Raw genomic sequence first — 25,980 nt, 5'->3', positions numbered from 1 at the left:
CCAGAGATTACTGTTTTTGTTCTTTATAAAAAGTTGATAGGAGCACTTATTCTCTCAAACATAATAAACAGATTATCTGCTACATTGATCTGAGGGTTAACCAATTCATTTGATGTGCTATTCACAGTACTTGATTAAAAATGTACCAGTTTTGAACATAAGGAAAATGGACTTTCTTCCAAAGATTAAAGCTTAAACATGGCTTCCTGAATGGTAAACAGACAGAAAAACAAGTATTTTTAAGGGAAGGGAATTATTCAGAACGGCAACATTCAACTGAACCTCTTACCGAACTTTGTCAGTGAGGATCCTCTCCAATTCAGAGTATTTGTTGTTCATGTAATCCAACAGTGCAATATGTTGCCTGAAAACTAATGATGGAACTCTCTCCAGTTCTAGATCATCTGCAACCTCCCTCTCACTCCCCAAGTTCATGTCTGTTGGCAACCACACTAAGGGCAGCTGCAACATCACCAAATATGCTGCCACACACTAGTGAATGCTCCACAGCGCCACCTACAGCTTCTGTGACCAGGCAGTGTGACATGTCTTACCACCATTGATTTGTGTAACAACTTTCTGTGGGTTAAATAGCAAACCTCAGTCTCTATAGTCATGAGCCTGAGAATTTATAATTTCTTTAAATGGTAGGATATAAAAAATAGATGTATTACAGAGAAAGACTATTTAGAAAATGAGGTGCTTTTCCTGTTGCACAGACTTCCAGTAACTATAATTTGGGCTCCAAATTTGAAAGCATCAGTTACACTTTTTATATTAATACAGCTATCACTGCTAATAAGTACTTTTCTTGAAAGAAATCCTCACTAAACTGCATCTGTGGATTTTTCTTGATCTTGTAAAAACTCTAGCTCTCAAGCTATTTTCAGCAGCAGCATTAATGTCTTATTCCCCCCTCCCCCTGCCCTTCTTCTTAATCCTCATCCCACCTATCAACCACTTACATTGCTGGTTCACCTCTTCCAGTGAATCCTCCCACATCTCTGCCACATGATATACCAACATTTCTTTCACCTTCAAATCTTTAGACAAACTTCAGATTACTTGCTTTCTACTAAAGAAAAAAAACACTTTTTTTTTTTAATGTTTCTTCACTGCCCTGGGGATTTCTCACTATTCTTCCTGTCAATCAGATTATTGTCTATTCATCTTTCTACTAACATATGTAAAATGTTCTGAAGTTTCATCATTTGTTCATCCACAGACTTGTAAATTATCCATTACTTCTTTTTCACTCTGACCACAAAAATACTTGATAATGGTTTCCTTGTTTTCCATCTTAATTCAGTAGCCCCCATCTTCTCTCTGATTTTTATGTCCACACAATACCCTTTTAATTCACACAAATGGATGGATATGGCAGGCATTCAAGTAGACTCCCTGGGAGAATTCTAATTCTCTCATATGGCCAGAAGAACAAAAGCAGGCAGCTGTTGAAAAGGTCATCAGGAAATACAAGCTACAAAAAATAGCCCCATCATTTAACCCATACTAGGCCTACATTTCAGCCCCCTCACTAGGCCTGTGGCACATCATATCAAGCTGAATTTATTACCTTCATGATATGCATAGCTTTTTCCTGCCTACAGTGTAACACCTTTTTTTTTTTTTTTGAGAAGTAGCCTGACATTTACACCCCTATTCTCTAATTAATGGCATCCTTCCCACCTAATGACTTATTCTTCCATTCAGTTTTGGCCTTATAGCCCCAAGTATGAATACACCAACTCAAATATGCTTTTGCCCCAGCACTCAAATATGCTTCTTATTTCCATGCTTGGTAGAAAAAAATAAGCAAGTTAAGCTCTTCAGTGTGTCTAGCTCATGTTGTTATAAAAATAACTTTTTCCCACAGCCATCTTTCTGTGTGCCTGAAGACTCCATCCACTGCCTGGTCCAGCCTCTTAGTCAGTATAAACTGGCTTCACACTTCAATCTAGTTCTCACCCACTGAGGCTCTTTCCCCAAGTTAGAACTGTTATTAATAACAAAACCTTTCGCCAAACAAAAATCTAGAGGAAAAAAATTAAGTCAACAGTACACAGAGGCAGTAATGAATGCCAGTTTGCACACTATAATATTGTACCTTGCCATATGTTCAAGTAGCTTTCCTTGGAGAATTCCATCTTTCTCGCACGGACAGAAGAATGAGAACAACAAACTGTTGAAAAGGTCATCAGGAAATACAAACATCACAGATGGCATAGGTGAAAGCACTGCAAAAAAGCAGAGAGCAGAAAGAATGTGTAGGAGTATCGTTTCCTAATTGGCAGTACTGAGATAGAAAGTGCACTTGTACGCTACCTTTATTAATATTAAAATGACTATTGCAAGGATACCTTACAATGTACTTGCCAAGTAGCCCTTTTTCTAATAGAGAGATGAAACAACTTCTTCTGTCACTGACATTCTGTGCTGAGTGTTTCTCCTTTTCAGGAGGTTTTAAGCAAAAACGAGTAATCCAGTGATCACTGAGAGGCACGCTGATGTCCTGCAGAGGAGTTTTCTCTTTGCAGAAAGTTACGTTAGAATTCAAGGTTTTAAGGTACACCTTCTGTCCTAAGCAAGAATAAATATATTTTCTTGTCTCACTGATGTCCAGAGACTCTCCACTCCCTGTTGTGCTGTTAAAGAAACTCATGAAGAATACAAGGAGTTTCACCAGTTTCCTCTGCAACTCTTAGATCAGATGATTTTTCTTACATAACAGAAGGTCATTGAATCACATTTCATCACAGTCAGAAGTATCCAGAGAAAGATAATCAGATACCATGACTAAAGCACAAGGTGAGTACAGACACTCTTACAAGTAGCAGGCTGGAAGTCTAACTCTGTGAAACTAACAGTGCTTTCTGTAAATCTGGAGGTTTTTGAGAGAGCTGAGTCTGAAAAAAAAAACAAAACCAACAACCAACCAACAAAACAACAATAAAAAAAACAACACAGGTATTAGATACTATCAAAAAACCATCAGTTTTCTGTGTTATAAAGCATTGTAATGTTACTCTATACACAGAAAGAATTCTGATATTTAAGACAGAAGCCTAACAAAAATGAAAAATAGATGAACAAACTCATTCAACTGATGAGTCATTCAATTAAAAAACAACTTATTCCATTAATCACTATAGGCAAATGGTAGAGTACAAATATGTAAGTGTATGGACAGAGTACGTACACGAGGAATTCTCCACATTTTTTCCCCAGTAGCTTGACTTGAGACAACTGGAAAGGTTACATACAGGTTCCTTTAAACTAGTGCCGGCATTGGTATTATTGCCCCTAAACTGGAAGGATGTCAGAACAGGCCCAGCAGGTCTTTGAGCCAGCAGAAGTTGGTCCAGTAGCTACAGCATCATAGAATACAGGAAAGCACGAGCCCCACCCAAGAGCTCAAAACAGAAAGGGACCTGTTATAACCTCAGACACAAGTATCCTCCATTCAGAACAGATAACAGAGACTAAATACTTCACTGTTCAGTTTACTACTCTGCAAAGAGCAGTGACTACGTCCCTGGGGAGCCTGTTCCAGTGTGCGACCACCCTCTCGGTGAAGAACCTCTTCCTGATGTCCAGCCTAAACTTCCCCTGCCTCAGCTTAACACCGTTCCCGCGGGTCCTATCACTGTGTTTACAGTGAATAGGTCACCTGCCTCTCCACTCCCCTTCACGAGGAAGTTGTAGACTGTGATGAGGTCCCCCCTCAGCCTCCTCTTCTCCAGGCTGAACAGGCCCAGTGCCCTCAGCCGCTCCTCATATGTCTTCCCCTCTAGGCCCTTCACCATCTTCGTCGCCCTCCTCTGGACACTCTCCAACAGTTTCATGTCCTTTTAGTACTGTGGTGCCCAGAACTGCACACAGTACTCGAGGTGAGGCCGCACCAGCGCAGAGTAGAGCAGGACAATCACCTCCCTCGACCGACTAGCAATGCCGTGCTTGATGCACCCCAGGATATGGTTGGCAATTCCATTGCACTGGGGGGTCAGCTTAGTCCAGAGACAGATTTACTATTTGCAGGAAGTAACCATGACAAATCGTGATGATTTAACAACCATTCTCTTAGGAAAGTTGTTTAATGCTAATCTGCTGCTTAACAGGATTGTTGTCCTCAAACTGCTTAAAAAGGCCTAGGCCAAAAAGAAAGCCATGAATGAGCTTAAAGATCAGCCTTGCTCATGCAGCACAGAAAGCTTCAGACAAAGCTTTTTGAAAAGCATGCAGAGATAGACTTCAAGAGATTGACTATGCAGGGAAGTTACTGAACATAAATGAGGACATGAAGTACACCAGCAATTTCTCACAAATTTACGTGGTGGGAATACTAAAGGTTTTGATTTAACAGAGGCCACAAAGTACATTAGGACTGCTGACAAAATTATCCCCTCCTACAGTTTGCTTCAGCCCCCTCCAAAGGCGTTGTCAAAACCTATGAAGTTTAATAGTCCACAGAAGAGCTCCTTGCTGCAGACTGGCACAGTACTAACACATCTGACAGCAAGTTTGGAAAACTCTTCAAAGTCACTCTGTGCTTTGCTGTGGTATAGAAACAACAGAGCCAAGTCTATTGCAAGGAACTGGACTTTTCATTTTTGGCTGGGGCTAACTGCGAGTCAATACCTGTAGCTTGTTACGAGAATGTCTTTTTGTAGGCTGAGCTCAATCCATTTGCAAAGTAGATTAAATAAAGGGTACTCTAAGTGCAAAATAAGAACATCCCTCTAAGTGTTAAGTAACAGAATCCAGAGAGAAAGCTATTGCAGCAGAGTGTTACAGGATACAAATTATTTTTAGCTTAAAATATGCAGAAGACCAGAGCGAAAAAGACAGGGTAAGAAGTCCATATCAAGTGAGAAGCCAAACAAACCCCCCTGGAAATAATTCTTCCTAATGACTAGATCTAGTTTGCCGTACTACTCACGTGGCCTTTCCAAAAGGACAGTTTTTGTATATAATGTAATGGTCAATGCACTGGAAGGGCAGGGCTTGCAAAAAGTAAAAACAAAACAAAACAAACTTATCTAGAAAAGGTAGGGGACTTTTTAACTCAGGGTCCCTGCATGACGCTCTGAGACTTGAAAGAAAAAAAGCATTTTCTCACATTCACTTTCATTTTCTTTCTCCCCTTTTATTAATAATGAGCAGTTTGCGAAATGATCACACTTCACACTCTTTCTCTTTCTTCGCCTTTACACACTTTCACAGAAGCCTTCTACCAGAAGATAGAATTCATTTAGCACCAACATTATTGTTTACTAGACCTCCTAATTGTGACAGGTTTTCTGAGCTCATGGGACTGCTGCAGTTTCTTAGCTGCATCAGAACTGAGGAGCAAGCTCTGTCTATCTCTCTGTCAGAGACAGAGACAACAACCATGAGCAGCCTATGTCTGGTGGCATCCAACAGAAGCAGAACAACGTGCTGGGACTGGATTCAGAACAGCAGGTGCTTTGAGTTGGGGGAGCAGGAAAAGAGCAGAGGAACAAACACAACAATACTGGAGAATAAGAATTAAAACCAAAAAGGGATGACAGGTATGAATAACAACAGATAAAAACATGAAGCATTCTTTACCTTGGTGGGCCAGAGGGACTTGGAAGGGGAGACAGGCAATTAAAGCCACAGAACTAACCCTGACTGAAAGAGACATTCTCCCAACATGCAGACAGACAGCTGTGAGATATCTCGGTCAGGTGCAAGGACTTACACTTTGTGTTCTGATGGCAGGGTGTCAAGGAGGATTCTGAGGTGGTCACTCATTCTGACAATTTGAGAGACATATTTGTTTAGTGTCATTAATTGTTACAAGCATTCTGCCATGCAGGATGGTACCACGCTTATTCAAAGATCTGGCCTACCTGCCATCATGCTATTGCAAGTGCACCTAGACTTTTACATCTCTTAAGACCCATCATCTATAGTTTCTGTTTGTTTGTACTATCTAGGCTATTTAGGTCTCTTTTCTAAAGCAAACAAATATGCTTTATTTAATGTAGTCATCAAACAGACCATTTTGTGAGTTGTTCCCCCCCCCCCCCCCCCCCCCGCCCCTTTCCCTCCCCCTCCTCCCTTGGGCTACAGCAGAAATGCAGATACAAGACAATGCTACCCTTTGCTCTACTGGCAGTGCTTTCACTCCTCAGAGAAAGTTGCACCTACCCATCACTTCTAAAGCACTTTTGGCCTTTCGCTGGGGTATGGTTAACATGGTCCAGCACTAATTTATATACCACATTCAGCCGTTCCAGGAATTAGATCAGATTAAGGTTGTAGATTCCCATAATAAGTCTGATTGCCAGTATTTCTAAACACAGAGGAGATTTAATGGAAGTTTCCAGGCCATGACTTAGGTGTTTTTTTCTTGTTGGTTCCTGAAACTCGAAAAGCTTGGTAAAACAATCAGAAAGGCAATCAGAACACTGAAGTGAAATCCTTGTCCTCTGTGACATGACATGAGGGGACTAGTCAATGGAACTAGTCAAGGATGATACTAGTCTTTGAACATGTGCCTAAAACTTCCCTTGAGATTTTGCCATCTATTTAAAAACAAAATAATTTCAAAAATGGCAGGTGCTGACAAATGGTTTTGTTTCTGTGGTCTCCATGAAGAATATCATTAATAATCACCATGACGTTGCTGTCTGAATAGTTGCTCAAGTTAAGTTACTGACAAATGTCAAGATGCATTAAATGCCTGCGTGAACTGGAGAAAGGAAGTTATACATACATACAGCATCCTGTGGGTTGCTTCACAAGCCATAAATCCGTTCCAGGCTGTTGAGATTTTAAGATTTCTAGATCTCTGTCCCAAATCCACAAACTTCTGATGTAAGTAAAGAAATCAAGAGCACATTTTTTTTTTTCAATGTACTCTGATTAACATGCCTAACTTTTGTATTTTACTTAATTCACCTTAACAGTGTGAATAAGCTTGTAACCCAGAAACTGCCAAAGCTCCACTCCAAATAAAGACAGAAAAGGTTCATCAATGAGGTTCATTAAACAAGCTAGTACTCATGGAATGCTAACAAGATAGATGCATGAAAGAGCTCAGGAGCAGGTTTTTTTTTTTTTTTTAATCTCCTCTGCCCTTATTCAAACTGCTGAAAGTATTGTGTACCTTCAATAGCTTCTTTTTCATCATCTCAGTGACCCTGAATAGTTTTTAAACTAAATAAACACTTACAACCAGTTATTGGCTGTCTTGTGGTTCAGCTGTCTTCCAGAATTAGCACTGAAAACACAAGAACTCTGTTCTTCATCAGAAGACTAAAGAAAACTAACAAAAATAGTCCTCTGAATAAAAATATCACTCAGTCTAAAAACATGGAAAAAGGATGCATTTATAACATTAAGAACAGCAAAAAATGACAGAGAATCTTAGTGTGCAATCTACAGAGGACCAAAAACCAGACACAGGAGGGAAATCAGAGGAATATCAAGAAATGAAATAATAGCATGGGAAAAAATACATAACATTGTAAACTGTAAAAATCCCTCAGGTAGATAGAGCAGCTGAATTCCTTATCCTCCTCTGCACTGTATACCTATGGAAAATGGAAGTAAAAAGTTATAGGAGTAAATACTGCTGTTTTTCTGGGCACCATGTGGGTATGGCTTTAATATAACACAAGGTGCAAACAAATGGTAAAATCGGGATCACGGTGATCCTTTGTTTGCTAACTCTGGGCATTTGTTAAGTTAAACCTGCAACACCAACCTAATGTTGCCAGTTTGGAAAAACACTGATAGCCTGACTCAGATGATCAGGGTCCCAATAGAAGCAGCCAGAGGTGAAATTATGTCCTCATTTCAACGAAGTATTTAAGGATATTTCCTTTGTCTATTTGCATTTCAGAAAACATGAAAATGTGAGCATCAGTCAACCATGGGACTTATCAGAGCCCTAAAAACAAGTCTCTATTTCAACTTCTAGGCAGGAGGTTGAAATGGGGACTTATGCACACAAAAAGTCTTCAGAAGGCATAGCAGGAAAAGCTGTACTGCAACATTTCAACAGCTGTGCTGCAAATGCAGTATGATTTAAAAAACCAGGCAGCAGTGGTCTGCCTTCTCAAGTATAAACAGGAAAGGTTTTAGAATAGATGGATTATTCTCCTAATAAAATGTCCCTTTATTCAATCAAAAGACAACCACAGGGGCAAGTTCAGAGTCGGATGGCAGGATAAGAAGAGAGGAGGGGAAAATCTCTTTGACATTGAAAAACTTTGTTTCATTTCTCCAATGAACAAATATTAATACTTCATTGCTATCCATCCAAAAAGCAGACAGCCAAATGTATCCCCAGCAGTAAAGACACTGCCCTATTACCCTCACACTGTACACATTTAAACCAAAGGGCAAACAAATGTTGGCAAACAGGAATGTGATGACTTACAGTATTTGCTTTGCCACAGTAGCTGGGAGGAGAAAAAAATCCCCTGGAAAGATTAAGAAGCAAACATAAAACTGATCTTGAAATTCCTATTTGTTGATGCCCCAGGGCAGGTACTTTTTCAACATTACACCTATTTTTGAGAAGTACCTGCCCATTGGGGCACCTATACTACTACCTGGTCTGTTTTAAGACACAGAAACACTAACTCACTTGGTAAAAAATGAAATTAACCAACACTCCCCTGATTAAAGCAGGTATTAGACATACAGAAAGTCTTCAGGAAAACATTTATTGAAAAAAATACTATTTAATTTTGAGGGACTTTATACAAGATGGAGGGAAACTGAATGTATTTAAAAGGACCTGAATTTTAACCCCAGGAATGAGTCCTCATTTTATAAGCTCTCTAAACTGCAGATTGAAAATCAGGAGGAGGCTTAAATTCTATCCATCTACAAACTAGATTATTATGCTGCCTTAAAGGTTCCTTTTTCCTTCCTCCTCAATAATTTTGGCATTCACTGACTAAATCTTTTATCTGTGACATATATGCAGGCTGGAATAATATTATTCTTAATGGACATAAGATGTTCTCACTGCTAGAATTGTTAATTTTTTTGAAGCTTTCATAAGATTACCTCACCCCCCAACTATTACTATTCTAGCCCCTAGCAGGAAGGGATGTTTTTTATTTGATGTTTACTAATTGTGTTTATTTCAAATACATCTAATTCTTAGCAAAGCTGCTGAGGTTCTGTTTGCACTTTAAATTCACAGGTTTACTGTAGAATGCCAGGCATATTGAGATGAATCAAACTCATCCGAGCATGAATGAAATGCAGTGAGAAAGTCCCTTCTGGCATCATTTCTGGGATTAGTAATTTGTGAAATTGTGGTGATGCAAGGGAACAGCATGAGAAAGACATTTCCTTCCCTTTTGTCCAGTCTAAATGCAAATCTGAACTTTCTTGGCAGTTCATTTGCATATTAATGCATATAGTATTCCCCTCCAGAGATCACTTCAGATTTTCTAAATTAAGTTGGGTGGGTGGGCTGAAGGAAAGGAGTCATTTTTATCATACTACTACAGATACTCTTAGATACTTCATCAGAAAGGCAGAAAACAGGCAATTATTTTACTTGCCCTATCACTATTTCATTTTGCCAACTGGTCCACTAAGGAGCTGCAGAGGATAAAAGGCAATGGTTGACCAGAAGGAGGGAAATGCTTCATGTCACTGAAGAAGAACAAACATGATGAAATTAAGAAAGGGTAAGAGTGCATACCAGTCTAATTAGCATTTCTTACTAGTAGCTTGGGAAATGTCAGCCACCAGTTGGTGGCAAAATAAAGATGTAATGTGAGTAATAATGAATTAAATTGTGGCTATTTGCATTGAAATGCTAAGATAATGATCTGAAATTACGATTGTAAATATTCCCCTTGACAGTTGAAAATTGGACTTAAAGCTAATAGTACTTTGGATGAACTTTACGCCATGAAATCACTTTTAATGCTTTACACTCCTTTTGGCTATGACAATGCATTTCAGAAAGTTAATTTACCTCTGTTTTGTTCAAGCTGTTTGGTAATTGATGCATACATCATGGAGGTTTTAATGAACAACTACGGGGACTATTTACCCTATTCACTAAGTATAACTGAAACACTTGATTACTACTCCTGAGCTGAATAAACCAATAGAGTCAAGCACAACAAATATTTTTGGCTAGGGATTGGAGGCAGTGACATCAGTAAAGATCTATTTAAATGCAAAGAAAAAGGCAACATTTCCAGAAGGTGTTTCAATATTTCAGATAGATCTCCTTGCATTAGCTGCAATTTATAGTTTCACTGTTAGCATTAGGAATCGCTTAGGGAGAATTTACATCTGTATGTCTGCAAACCAGAAGTACTGTCAGAGCAGGCTTAGACAACAAAACAGAAAAGCAGTGGATATCTTCACAACATCTGTTGTGTAAATAGCTTTCCAGTAATAGTGCATTTAAAATGAGGGCTTATTTCCAGACTGCAGTGCTTAGTTACACTGTAACATTATTTTTGCCATTATTTAAAGATAAATGATGTAAAAACTATAAGATTACACAGATTACATTATGCCATGCTCACAAAAAGTGGTTTTGCACAATTAAAAGGAATCCTGAAGACTTTTAAAGAGTGATGAGGCTTCTGGATATCTAAACTGAGATCTCTTTGACGGTACTTGCTTTAACAGAGTTCTTATTTCTTGAAAGTGTCCTGCAATGGCAGTGAAAAATGGATGCACTTCAAATAATCACAAGTTTTCTCAGATGTTGGACAGAATTTATAATTTACAGGGCTGATGAAATGGAGACTACCAAATCTATATTCAGTATATCAATCCCCAAAGTCTGCTTGTATAGTCAAAATTGCCTTTTTGTACTCCAGCAGAAGTCCTGCTTCTTTCCAACTACCATAGTTGTGGCATTTGCTGCTTTTTTGCACTTTCAAGAAATAGCTATGTAGGCCATAACCTCATGATTGTATGAAGCTGTTTGCTTTCATGTACCAACTCTAGCATAGAATTACTGAGCCAAACTATCTTCTCTTATTTATATGGATCATCTGCTTTGTTGATCGTCCTTCCCTTTAAAGTTATTAGAAATACATATCAAATACATGAATGAAAAATATAGAAAAATAAAAGCCAGACAATGTTAGTATTTCCGATTTAATCGTTTTGCCACGAGAAAGTGCCTTGTAGTCTGCCTATATGCAGCTTATGGTGCTTCAGGCTAGCTCTTTCCCTAGATCTGCACAGCTCATGGACAGTGCTCTTAACTGGGTTACCAGGGACCAGATACGAAATAAAATTCTATTAAATCATCTTGTGCTTCTTATATGCTATATATAGGGACATAACTAAGTGGAAATACCGTCATTGTATTTGTCGTGCATTATCCTACTGCAGGTCCAGTTAAGAAACTTCTTCTTTTCCAGTTCAAATTTAGAGTCAAGCAAGTCACTGTATTTCTAGTCTTCCTAACGTTTTGTATTTTAGTCTTTCTGTATTATTTTTCTAAAACTTCTGTGGATGGTTAAAATACATTTTCTATATCTATAGAAATATAATTGTTTAGGCAGCACAAAGGCCTTGCCAATGACCACATACCCTGTATTTGCTACATCCAGTGCAGTGCATCCAGAAACGGATATAAAGCTGCATAGGTTGCCACAGCCCACAGGAGTTAAATAAGAAGAATTTAAGGTATCTTAGAAAATTACCAGAAGAATACATTGGTATTCCAACTAGTGGGGAAACACTGAATCCCTGGGCACCTGTCTTTAACTGTGGTAGCCTAAAAAGAACATAAAACACATAACCACAACATCTCTAACATGGAGAAGCACAGAAAAGAGATGTCTATCTACTTATCGCTTTGATGTAGTGATTGAAATGCTTACATGACAGACTTGCTAAAGCTCTGATTTTCAGCAGCTTTGTTTTTTTGTTTACATATTTGGTGAAAAATGGTGATGGGAAATGCTGTGGATGCGAACAAAAGTTTGAACATACATATACTCTTAAGGCTCCTGACTTTTCTGTTTTGCCTGTTACCTTATCATTAACACATTTGGATATCTGACAGCCTTGATTTTTAAGTGGAGTAGGGGGATGGAGGGAGGTTGCTTTCTGTGAACAGTGTTACTGTTTAAACAGTTCCAGTTTAACTTTGAAAAGCACCTTCCTTTTAGGTCAATAAAATGGCTGCAGGCCAAGTTCCCATCTGTGCTGAACTTGTATTTGCTGGCTAGAGACAATTTTCTACTAGACCTGTTTAAAAGGAGAGCAGTGTAGCATGATTACTCTCTGCTAGCACGTGTCTAAATGTAAGTTCAGTAGCTACTATATCTCAAAAAAAACCTTCGGTCACACCAATATAATATAACCTATACTGTAATTCCCCCCCCCCCCCCCCCCAAAGTAGTAAGGCCTTAGTGATGAAAGCTGGGATACTCGAGTTCCATTGCAATTATTTACTAAATAAATTCAAAGAATTCCAAGGAATGCAGCTCTGAGGTGTCCTGGAGGAGAGAAAAGAAAAAGTTCCCCATGAAACTAAACAGACTTTCTTCTCCTCTTTCCTGCTTCACTCCCACATACACGCTCCAGCTATATGAATTGATGACTTATTTTCTCCATAATTCTTGTCATTTGCCTTTATGAAGAAATACCAAATATTTCACCCAAACATTCTGAAAATTTCTGCATTACTATATAGGCCTGAGACCTGAGCAATATAGCTGAGAAAGCACAGTAGCTTCCTCATTCAATTTATAGGCGGAGAGGTCTATGCTGGCTCTACCTGGGTTTCACCATGCTTAACCAGCAGACTTTGTACTTCCATTGTACTTCAGTGGAAAACAAGCATAACAATTTTACCACATCTCTGCTTAGTGAAGTAAGAATACCACCAAGTCATATGATAATTTTGAGAAAAAAATTGTTTCAATCTGATACTAAAAAAACACATCCTCTTCTCTTTTGTTCCTTGGCCCCCTGTATACTATCATAAACCAACCAGACGAATGTATGACCTTTGTCTCCTCTGTAAATCCTGTCCTTTCTCTCTAGGATGGATTGGCAACCATTACCTCATCTGTACATATTCAGTGGAAGTGGTCCTGCATCTTTGAGAATGGGGAAGAATAAATTCCCTAATCGGTGCTGAAAGTGAAACTACAACATGGAGAGAATTTGACGGTGACAAGACTGCACAGGAGATATAAAAGACACAGCTGTTCACAAGAGAATGCCACAGTATGTCTGCAGCAAAACACACAGCAACAACATGAGAAACAAAGCAGAACAAGAGATGACAAGGAGAGGGACATTCTGGAAGGCTGAAGACAGGTTGCCTGAAACGCTGACCTATTCGATATATAGGTCAGCCTGCCATATGTAATGAGCTATTGCAGTATGTTGTAAAACTGCTGCAAGAAACCACTGCTATAGCTTTATCTCTTTCCTATTAGGAGTAAAGGTCAGGCACAAGCTCCTTCTGTTGCTCTTGGCTGTTCTAAGTGAAGGCCATGGAAGGAACCCATTACAGAATAAAAGCGAATAGCTCCAGGCTCATAAGTTGCATTGCCAGTGGGGAGGCATACTGCTAATAAAAATCGGCTGGTAGTAAATCATTTAATTTCTTGGCTGTTCCTACCCTCGTTTTCAGATGGAAGTTGATGTTTTAAGAGCTTTAAAATTCAGCCCTGATCAGGAAATGAATTTAGTTCTTTGAAAAGCAGCTGTTAGAAACAACTTTGTTCCTTCTTTAGCCCCAGTGGAGCTCAAAATCAGCGGCTGATAGATACAACTGTACAATCCTCTGTTTTTTATTTTATTTTTAAATAAACTACAATGAAATAGCCTTTTTCGTTGGCATACTGTTTCATCAGTCTTGCTAGGGCTTGCTACAGAAGGACTGTCTGTAAGATTGCTTACCCATGTGAGAGCCTCTGAGCCTGGGTTGTACCTGTGCTACTCTCTGCTGAGAGACTGTAGAAAATTACTCCATTACTCTGTGCTCTTGTCCCTGGTCCTGTTTTAGGGCATCATCTCTTTATGATGACTGAAAGTGAAGAATTATAACTGCAATCTGAATGTTACTTTCAAATATTAATTGAATTTTTTTTTTTTTGTCTTGTCCAATAACTGAGATTGATTTCATTCCACAGGGGTTTATATACCATATAAAATTAAGGCAAGTTAGTACAGTTCTTGCCAAACCATTGCAATGGAAAGTGCTTATATTCTAAAAAAACTGATTACTTCAATATGAGAAGGTTTAGGTAAGGTGTAAAGGTTTTAACAACCTGCTCATAATAGGACTCTTGGCCTCATAAAATAAGATTCTGAAAAGTAGACTATGTTGAGAAAAATAAAGTTTAAATAAATAAAAAAAGATTATTATATTTTCTTCATGGAATAGTCTAGGATACTAGCTACCGATTTTAACACAAAAATAGAGATTGCATGACTGAAAAATGTCGCTTATGAACTTCAGTATAAGCCTCTGACAGCTAACCTATTTTCCTGAAGTGAGGTAAAAAATTAGTAGAGGGAAATCAAACAGTTTCATGATACCAGGCAGAAGAACAAACATTTCTGGTATGTTTAACACAAGTAATTATAGTAAGACTGGCAAAAATTTGCTGCTTAAGAACTTTATATTTTTTAATTTTCATGCTACCATAAGTATTTCGTCTTTCAGCGTTTCCAAAAACATTACTATCAGCATTAATAGTATGTGATGGAAAGTGGAAGACTCTCACCTAAGCCATTCCATACTCATCTTTTTGTTTTTGTTCGCCTCTAGCATTCCATGAATTTTCAGAGACAATTCTTTAAATATAATCAAAAGAAGGTAGCTATTAATCCTGAAAAAGTAGAGAATTGGGTCATTCTTTACTTTTGTTAAAAACAGAACATGATTATGAAAAGCTTGTAGATTTATCTGAAAAAAATCATTACATTTTGAGAATGTCTGAATAGAGGAAAAAAGGAACAATTGGTTAAAAAGGAATTTAATAGATATTTAAGCCCTTATTTATTGAAACCAATTTAAATCCTTTTCAATTCCAACTTTGTCTCAGGGTTTGGATGAAAGTATGTTCAAGTCCTTACAGTATCTTCTGAGATTCTATTTTTAGCCCTGTTACTACTTTGCTCTGCAGTTCTAAACACAATACTTCCATTTCAATGGAAGTATTCATTTCCCCTAATTTTCCTTCCTATTTTTACTAATAAAGCTCTGCCAACTCACAAAGCATCTTAGAACATAAAAATATGACCTGTAACTTACAGTACTTATGGTATTGGGATGTACTTATACATTGCAGTTTTTAATTTGTTGGGCTAACCTAGATATACGTAACCAGTGCATTAATACAGTAATTCAGTTGTTTAAACAAGCAATGTAGAAGACACCCATTTTGTGTGATAATGAACAATTAACAATAAAGAATGATAGATGTAGAATTTCAGCCTCAGATAATTATAGCCTCTGCAGTGAGCATCCAGTAAGCTGTTGATGGGTATATACAATTCCCTAACTATATGTAACTGTGCCTGTATGCTTTGTAATAACTGTTTTGTCTGATGGTATCCAGATTTTACTCCAGAGCACGTTATTATACAAGTACAAATAAAAGGCTAACTATTTTAGTAACTCCTCCTTTCCACTTTAAACATTTAATTTATTCCATTATTGCAGATGTACCTTGGCTTTGTGGGATATACAACGCAGGTACAAAAATTCTGTTATCTATCATGTATTTGTGATTAAAGTATCCAAGCAGATGGTAAAGTACAAATACTACCAGAAATAATACATAGGATGTCTTTTGATTACAAATAGTTGCTGAAACAGACAACTTACTTGCTTACAAAGTTATAGACTCTTATTTTCTTTTCAGTTTGTATGTTTCCAGCAGTACTTCAAGAAAAACAAATATATATATATATATATGTAAATATATATAGCTTGTATGGACACCTCTGAAAAAATAAAAATAAGCAATTGTGAAATATATTCTCTTTCTCCCAAAATTAAGTACACAATAACATTAATAATGTAAGCTTCTCCCACATATCTTTGTTTGGCATTCTTTCAATAAAAAAAGATCACCACCCATCAATTCCAATATTGTGTTTCTAGTACACTCCCTTTCTGTTGTCCATTTAGAATTGTAGATCCTTTGACCTTCATCCATCTTCCTTTTTTCAGGTCTTGCTCCCTCTCCTACTTCAGTTGTTTTCAGTTTCTATATCCCCATCTTCTTCCAGGAAAGTTGATACTTTTCCTTTCAGAACAGCTGAAGCTTGGTGGTATCCAGGAAAGCCCACTGTGGATTTCACTAAGAGGGCAAATACAAACTAATCGCGTCTAGATATATCCTCCAAGTCTCCAATTATCAGCAGTTAATTAGCTCCCTATAAAGCCTGATCATTATAGCCCTGATGAATTTTTCTTCTATAAATTTCTCTAATCCTTTTTAGACCTTGTTTCTACTCTGCCTCCACAACAAACTGTGGCAATGAGTTCCACAATTGCAGTATTGCTGAGCAAATGTACAGCTGATAAACATGGACTTATTACTCATTTTAGTGCAATTTTTATGCTTGTCACAGTTTAGGAATGTGTCCTTAAATGCTTATGGGATATGCACATTAGCCTGGCTTTATAATCTAAGACATGCAAATTGGTCTTTATACCAATGTAAAACCCATTAAGTCAATGGAGTTTCACATGGACGTATGGTCTGCCAACACAGATTGAATTACAGGTTGAGGGCTGTAATTGTAGCAAACAGTACATAATTACCAGAATGACACTTTTTGTTACCTCTGAACACTAAGAGTACTTCCTATACTATAAATGTTATTCAGAAAGATAAAACAGCTCCCTTACAAAAAATAAAATGAAAAGCCACAAAAAAGCCACAGCCTATTTTTAGTACTTCCATTTGTCATGAAGTGACAGAGGAGTCGAAACTTGGAATGAGTAAAATAAGGAAAAAATGTATATGAAACTTCAGTAATGTCTAGTAGTTGCATTGTGCAACTGTACTCATCAAAAGCTATCCTGAAAATTTTTTCGTACTAAGTTAACAGAAAGTATAATTATTTGTTTATATTTGGAAGTTCTGAGAATTCTGTGTACGTATTTCATTTGACTGTATCACAGAAGAATAATTTATTGCAGCTACCTAACAAAAAGCTCCCAAATCTGTCTGGTTCAATTTCTCACTCATTTCCTTCAGAATGTCTTCTCAATATTGCTGTAAGATTTAATCTCTCCAGCCCTGTGCTATAAACTTCTAGACTGTAACAAACCTCAGCCTCAAAAATGCCAAACACAATGAAAAATGGAAATCACCACAGATTAAGCTGGTCTCAGAGCTCCTCTGAGCCTCAATCACTGGCTCCTGGGTCACTGCCTGAGCTGAATATGCAAGCTTACCGCTACCACCCACACCAGTGTTGATGCTCTGTGCTATGTTACCACAGTGAAGTGCCCAGGGAAAAAAAAATTTAAATAAAATCCATCAAATTATTCCCCTTCCCCTCTTTTCCTTCTGCTTCTTCAACAAAACATAGCATGGGAGCTGGCTAATATATGAATTCAATTTTGAACAATGCTAGCTTTTCTTAACCTGTACCACAAAACACTTGCTAAGGATTATTAGTTAAAAACTAAACAAAAACAACAAAAAATATTTTTTAAAGAACTTATCAGTATGTTAAAACACCTACAGGGCTGATTAGAGAATACCTTCTTTTTAATTTAAGGATTACACTGACTATAACCAGTGAAGAAGAGGGTCAGTGTCTTCATACTTGTCATGTTAATGACATAAATATCAAAGGTGATATCTGCCTTAATATTTGCTTTGATGATAAAGGAAGATTCTAACAACTCCGAAAAGGAAGATATTTTCTGCTGTATCAACTTCAACAGTTTGGTGAAGAGAGCTTTCCCTGCAGTCCCACCATGGCCTGGCAGGGACAGGCAGAACATAAGAGGAAGAGAATTTTTTATTTTCCATTCAGACTTAGCTTCTACTAGAAGGGAGGACAAAAGACCAGCCTTCTGGTAATTGTAAAACAAAAATTCAAATGCAGCTTTTCAAAAGAACCTCCATATTTCCTCAAGGTTGCTTCAAGATCCGTGTGGCCTCAGCGTTTGTCCCAACACAGATATTGCAAAAGCACCATCTTACATTGGAACAGACCTGGAAGAAGCTGATGCGCTAGAGTAGTCAAAGCAAGAAAGATACATACAGGAGAATAGGGTAATTGTATCAGGTGCTGTCATGTTACACTGACCTCCTGGCTGGTAGACCTAAAAGGAGTTTGATTTTTTTTTTCCCCATGCTAGACTAGGTGACATTTTTGTTCGCTTGCTATGGTAACACTGAAGGAAATTTAACTGCTTAGTTAGAGAAAACTGAGTGGTTAGAGAAAACTAACTGGTGAGGGGTCTGGAGAACAAGCCTTACGAGGAGCAGCTGAGGGAGCTGGGATTGTTCAGCCTGGAGAAGAGGAGGCTCAGGGGCGACCTTATCGCTCTCTACAGTTACCTTAAAGGAGGCTGTAGCGAGGTAGGGGTTGGTCTGTTCTCCCACGTGCCTGGTGACAGGATGAGGGGGAATGGGCTAAAGTTGCACCAGGGGAGGTTTAGGTTGGATATTAGGAAAAACTTCTTTATCGAAAGGGTTGTTAGGCATTGGAATGGGCTGCCCAGGGAAGTGGTTGAGTCACCATCCCTGGAGGTCTTTAAAAGATGTTTAGATGTTGAGCTTAGTGATATGGTTTAGTGAAGGATTTGTTAGTGTTAGGTGAGAGGTTGTACTCGGTGATCTTGGAGGTCTCTTCCAACCTAAACGATTCTGTGATTCTGAAATGTTCCTTTAAAAAATTAATAAATAAATATATACACATAGCTTAGTTCAGCTCTGTTTTCTTATTCTAAGAAGTAAAACTAGGTACATAGGTGGTGTAAATGTATCACTTCAGGAAAGTTAAGAGAACTAAAATGATTTAAGACACCAGCTGAGGAGCTGGCTGCACACATGGAGCTATCATTACATTACAGGAAGACAAACAATGACTACCTGTTTAAAGCGTATGGATTCCCACTGACTCCGCATAACTGCATGCATACATTTGCACGCTTTCTGACACCAGCTTAGCTTGGTCAGAACAATGCTTTGCTTAATTTCGGTGCACACAGTTGTATGTTATAAGCAAACATGTCCTGCTGTATAACAAGCAGCTCTCTAACACATACTAACTGACAAAGGAACAATTAATTCTGACATGCAAGGTTCTCTCACAGTGTGTTGGCTCTTAAATTATTGATAGTGATATAGAGAATACAGCGCCATAAGAGTACAGCTGCTTCAGGTGCTTTTTTTTTTTAAATGAAAAAAAAAGACAGTTATATGCCTTAACTGACAATCTATGGAGATTAAAGGTAATTCACCTTCCTCAAACCTCAGGTTTTAAGAAGTGTTAAACAACAGCTTTGATGTCATTCTCTGAAACCAAAACCCAATGTAGAGTACCTGGAACCCTGCTGATTAAGAACAGTGATTTCCCAGAACAAAAACTAAGAAATGTAATTTGAATCAGACTGTTTGCTATAATGTTCATATGCAATTTTCATTATCATAATCCAACTTTAACAGTTCTGCAGACCAACTGAGGTCCTCAGTGGGGCATGCAACCAGAAATTCATGAGCATCATGGCAGGCATGAGAGTGTAATGCAAACATGTATCCAACTGATAGGACTTCTGTGATTAAAAACATTACAGTACAAAACAATCATTGAGAGTTTACTTTTAATTTACTTTATAATCAGCTTTATTTTAATCAGAAAATTGTATCTAGCAAAGCTCATTAAATGATATCTAGAAGGAATAAAATAAACCCTTACTACTATGCTGATAGTTTTTATGTAAAGTTTAGTTAGTTTATACCCAATGAGCAAGTTACAAGCAGTGAAAGATAATGCAAAATACTAGATGTGATACAATCCAGTCATCTATTTAAAAAAAAAGGTATGAATTATATTGAACACAAGATGTTTTTTTCATCATATGGAAATGAATGACTCTATTAACTTATTTTTCTTTATAAAGACTGTCAAAAAGATGGGCTAATGGCTTTTTGCAGTTTTTAAACACCAATTGACTTTTAGGGCCAATACCTCTGTATTATTTTTCACCTAACCTCTATGACAACAAATAAACTGTCTGGCTTTCGTAAAACAGCTTATTGAGCAGGTATTAAGTCTAGATAGGGGTCTGGAAAAAAAAAAAGTTTGGAGCATGAAGCTGAGCTAAAGCACTCCTCCCATTTCCCAGGAAAATTCCAGAAGCTCCTGGCGCCACTTGATTCCAACTGCCACTGGTAGTAGGGCTTACTGAAAAGTATGTAAGGATTTAATGGTGTTCTTATGCTCACATTAAAATGAATTGCTTTGCATAGAATTTTGTTGAAATGTGATTAGTGATGCCTAGCATTATTTAACCAACTTCTGGCATTTCATTAAAACAAGACCCCCAAAAAACAATGCTGCATGTCTTGTGCAAATCAAGTTCTTATACTGCTTTCCCAACATGCCTAAACATAGCAAGGAATGATCTATTGAATACAGGACATTTAAGAGTGTAGATAATGTCTTTGCTCACTACCCAGTTAACTTGGTTACTGTTCTTCATATTCACATTGCATTGGTTTTTATAGATACACTTCTGAAACTGAGCTTTTAGTGAACACCACAACCATTTACCAGAATTGCTGCAGGTGTAGTGATTCTGGGAGAGAACTCAAGGGAAGGAAAGCATCTTAACTATGAAGCCAAGAAAGGGAACTATCTGCAACCAGCAAATATGAGGGCTGCAAATAAGGTTGTAGTCATATAGTATAAACCAACAGTTACTATTTAAAAATCAGTATGTTAGTTTTGATGCTGGGGTTGGGTTAAGACTGCATACGTGGTCAACTATGGCTCAGCTATTAAGCAATATCTTGCCAAACCATGCAATTGATTACTTCTAATCATGTGACAACAACTTAACATGTCAAGGGAGGTATACTCCAATGCAAATTATTTTTCACCATCTGTTTATTGCACAAATATTTTTACTCCCTCCATTAGTTACCATCTACAGGATAATATCAGTCAGTTTATAAAACTTTATGTCAAAATGCAAACAATAAAGCCAATTCACCATCATTGACTTCTTTGCAATATTCATACAGAATTAATCCCAACTGTTCTGTTGTAAAGATATAATTCTATAGGTTCCTAAATCAACTCAATTTTAAACGGAATTGGAAAATATTATTCAGTAATTTAGATGTCTAAATGATGAAAAGCAGATTTACTGTTAAGCACATACTTTATCACAACAGGTTTCTCCTATACCTGGTTGTAAGAAAATAATGTTACCTAAATACTTAATGACTCCAACAAACCAAAGGAAAAAAAAAGTAGCAAAACAGAACCTCCATAAAGTATTCGCTTTCTATTAACATGGCTAAAAAAATCACTGAGTTACATGTAACCAGATGTCCTTTAGAAGGTTGATTCAGAAACTGCCCTTGAAAAATCAAGTTACTGTAGTCCAGTTAACTTGTTCTTTAGCTAAGATATCTGGGAAAAGAACACTTAATTTTACTCATTTTTCCTTTTTTTTTTTAAAAAAAAATATTACTAATAATGATATTTACTACACCTGATTTTTATTTTTACAATTAAAAGCATTAAAGTTTTAATATTTTCATTATAACAAAATTTAACATTTTGCTCAATGCAACATTGCATTGTTTTATTTGGTAAATACTGAAAACAACATTCTTTTTCAGAACAGAAAATTCTAATCTAGTGATTTTCACAAGCAAATTCCACGGAACAATATTGTTCCACAATATTTATGTCAATGGTTCACAATATAGAACAGGAGTCTATAGGTGCCATGAACATAACCTTAGAGGCATTGTAGAAATATCAAGCAACTTCCTAAGAGAAGCATGATATATATCAATGAGATTTATATAAATCATCTCTACTTCAGCACAGAAGCACTGGTAAAACAGATGCTGGCTTGCTAACTGCTTGTGACAGTGAGGTCTACTTCTTGTAGAAGCTTAACCCTTAAAAATGCACACAACCTGTACAAGAATTTCAGCACTGACTGTATGTATTCACCTTTCATCAAGGGGACATGCATTTTCTTCCTGCTTTAACAAAAGCTTTGCCATAGTCATAACACCATATTCTGAGTAGTTCAGATGAACTTATTTTGCAAGAGCAGGAGTACATGTCAGCTTATGCTATCCTTTCTGCAGAGAAGTGCTTGCAGTTTCCTTACCAGTGGCAATAATTAAAAGATATTAAATTCAGCAGCACTGAGGTAAAGACTCACTGATCAGAGTGCAGAACACTTCAGACAAAGGCCTATCACCCCTTCTTGTATTTCATACCCACAAATTAGATTACTGATTCTGGCTCATAAATATTTAGGAAAACTTGTCCTTCTAGTGGGTATACATCTCTTTATCGCGTGATGCTTCTGAGGCACACATCCAACAGCAAGGCTGTGTGATCTCAAAAATACCATCTAGTTTCCTGTTTCCCCATATCATTTCTCAAGTACCTTTTTTTCTCTTTGTTTCTAACTGCTTCACTTGCAGAAAAGAAAAAGGGGAGAATGTTGCATATAAATTCAATCCTCATTATACACAATGAGTGCTCACAGAAATTGGGCAAGTACATACCATTTCCCTAACTCTGAGTTGTGACTCACATGCAGAAATTCACCATTCCGTGGTTTGGCTCTGATATTTAACCTTTACTGTATATGTACACTGTATTTAGAAGACCACTAACAAATCCAGGTAGAGAACTGATCCATATGGATAGGTAATGCAAATATATAATGTGCACTTGCATTTTGGCAAAACAATGAAGAACTTGCAGATATACAAAATGAAACCATTCTGAAGATCTCTACATCTAGCTTCATAGGAAAAGTAATACTACAGTTATTTAAAAGACTGTAACACTGGTATATTTACTGGAATACTCTCTAGAATGCTTACACCAACAATCCCAAGAAAACAGATTTACATTTTTTAAACATCTAAAGGAAATAGATTTGTTCAGCGTTTCTTAGAATACATAGCATGCCATTTGCCACTGTCAGGTCCAACTCTTGCAAAACAGAATGACAGAGGTGAGGGTTTTCAGCATTGACATCTGGATTTACTATAATTTAAGAGCATTTTAAGTGCTGAAGATTAAGCTTTAAAAGAAGTATCAATGTAAAGAACACAAAGAGTACAAAGTGGTGAAGTACAATTGACCGAAGGGATCAAACACTAAAATGACAGAGCTCCACATCTCATGAAGGCTCATTAACCACACAGCTGAACACTAGAAAGTTTTTCCAACATTCTCTATTGGCCGTGAATAGGAAGGTGATTGAATAATGAGGAAAGAAAAAAAAAAAGAAAAAGAAACAAGGACAATTGGACTTTAGAGGGACTGGGAAATAGACATTTTGCAGTAGAAGGAAAGATGTGCCAGTTTAATGTACAGCAGCAATTAGGTTTGTTGATAATGAAGAAATTCATCAGATCTGAAATCTGGATAAAAAAACAAACAGCATTTAACCACCTCTGTAAGCTCAACTCCAAGAAGGCATATCAACTTCACTGGGACTTTTTAAACAAAAAAAAAAAAAAAAGAAAAGGAATGAAAACCTAAGACTAGGAGGACTTTTTTTTTTTTTTTAAAGTCTCTTTCTACTTAGCCTTCTGTTTCTTCTATATGTATTGCTAGAATATACGACTCTTTTTGCATTGAATTTGCCAATATTCACCATCTCCTCAGAGAAGCATCATGCACCTTAAGTATCGTGTTCTTGGCTTACTTCAAGGTAAGTCCTTGAAAACTTTTGTGAATGATTCTAGAGACAAAGATAAATCAAAGTATAGCACTACTATGTAAGTCTGATATTCATGGCCTTAGATGGACAGGATGCTTCTTCAAGTAAATTAATTCTAATGAACAATATTATTATTCAGTGCCCCCAAATACTCTTGCTCTTTTCTTCAAAATACATACACAAGGCTCCATCCACTACTGGCATTCTAATTAAAACAGTTCATGCACAAAACAAGGTCAGAAGAAAAACAGATTCTGACTTAAATAAATAAATAAATAAACAAACAAACTTTTGTCACTTGGAAACGTTAACTTGCTCCTCTTTAAGCTCTTCCAATCCCTTGTTGCATGACTAACTTATTCTAAAAATACTAATTAGTATAGTTTTTTGACTATATTATAAATGTAGAATTCTCTTTGCCATTTCCCCTGCAAGTACAGAATTTAGTAAGGAAAACAATTGTTAATACCTTGCATTTTACCATCACATAGTTCCCAGATTTCAGTTTCCCCTACTGGAAATTTCTGCCTGAAACAATAGTTTAACTCACAAGTAAGTAATTCTCCAATTGAGTCCTGGATTGGAGAATGAGGAGGCTTTTTTATTTTAATTGTTTTCTATTTGTTATTGAAACTATTTCTCCATACTAAATCTACTAGTGAGAGAATCACATTAAAAAGGCATAGAGGATTGTAATAATGTTATTCTTCTGCCTTTGAAAGACTATTTAAATCTTTTCTACAACATGATATAGGCCAAATTGAATTGGATAGAGTGTAGGGGGATTACTGCATGGTAGCCACACATCATCCCATTAATCACACTCTAACCTTTCAAGCTGTTCAGCACCCTCTCCTCACATACTACATCCAGATTCTTCAGCACAGTGAAGGATAAGTAACCTGATGGAACCTGGTGGTTCCTGCTTTTTCATTACTCAGTGATTTTATCTCAACTGTTCTTAAGCTGTCAAAGATGGCGATCACACTTCTCCAAACTTGTATATACAGACCACCTTCAGTAGGCTCAATTTATCAGGCCTAGATCCATTAAACGTTAAGCTCTCTGCCCTGAGATTTGAATTGAGAAACTTATATGAGGCAGCATCTATGCTTGTTGTCTCTACTTGGCATAGAGAGAGTCTGGCACTTTGTCATTCTATAAAGAATTGCTGTTATGATGAGTGGTGGCGCTGCTTTGAGCTAATCAAAGCAGGAAGTGAGAACTTGAGTCATCCAAAGCTGCACCTTTCCTGAAACACCTATATATCTGACTTCAACACTCTGCAGTCAAGTCTTTTTAGAACCACATAAGTAAACTTGGAAACAAACAAACAAACAAAAAAAAACAGAAACAGAAAAGCCAAAAATACTGGTCAAGCCATTAAGCAGAGAGCTCTAAAAATAAACCCTTACCTGTGCACTCATACAGTGGTCTGTTTGCAACAGTGCTTTGGAATGGCATTCTGGATGGCGCAGCCAGTCCTTGTAGGGGACCCGGACATGCTGCCCTCCTGCCTGCCTTCTTTGTCTCTTTCCCTCCCTCTGAAATTTGCCTTTGGGGCTGCTCCCTGCTGCCAACAGTAGCTCCAGGTACCCCACTTGCTGGCTGCTTGCCAAAAGCCAGCACCCTGCCCAGCCGCCATTTCAGGACAGGCTGAACTGTAGCCTTCCTATCTTCCTACCATGTGTGCCCTCCTCAGTAAACCACAGGAATAAAGGATCTAAACAGTTAACAGACAACACATTTAAACAATTCATTTAAGTACCACAGTCAAAAACCTCACCTTTCTAAACATCTCTGTCAGGCTTTATTTAGAAATAAAACCAGAAATTCCCCTGGAGTGAGGCCTTTCCTCAAAGGAACGATCCCCGTTCTTCTCACAAAATGGCGGCAACTGCGTTGTGTGCGAGAGGCTGCAGGCTGAGGTAGCACCCAGTGGCGGTCCCTCAGAAGCAGCATGATCTGCAGGGCAGTATTGCTCCTCTTGTTGAAACTGTGCCATAGGACAGGAAGGTGACCACTTAACAGCATCAGAAAGCACAAATATGGCATGG

The 25,980-nt window shown here is 37.6% G+C and overlaps 1 protein-coding gene across 2 annotated transcripts in view; it reads right to left on the bottom strand.

Moving 5' to 3' along the window:
- Positions 1-25,980, bottom strand: part of LOC310905284 (uncharacterized protein) — a 289,193-nt gene that overhangs the window by 255,648 nt on the left and 7,565 nt on the right. Inside the window, exons 1-2 of one of the 2 annotated variants that reach the window (XR_014588895.1) lie at positions 25,710-25,940; positions 2,108-2,237 (exon numbers count right to left, since the gene is read on the bottom strand). The gene's annotated coding sequence lies outside the window, so the exon portion shown is untranslated. Of the gene's footprint in view, positions 1-2,107; positions 2,238-25,709; positions 25,941-25,980 lie in introns of those variants that run through there. The other variant, XR_014588894.1, reaches the window with a different exon arrangement.

This window comes from Anser anser (genome assembly GCF_964211835.1).
Source record: "Anser anser genome assembly, chromosome: 11".
Lineage (NCBI taxonomy): Eukaryota > Metazoa > Chordata > Aves > Anseriformes > Anatidae > Anser > Anser anser.
The sequence above is the reverse complement of the archived record's forward strand: the minus strand, read 5'-3'. Positions and strand labels throughout refer to the sequence as shown.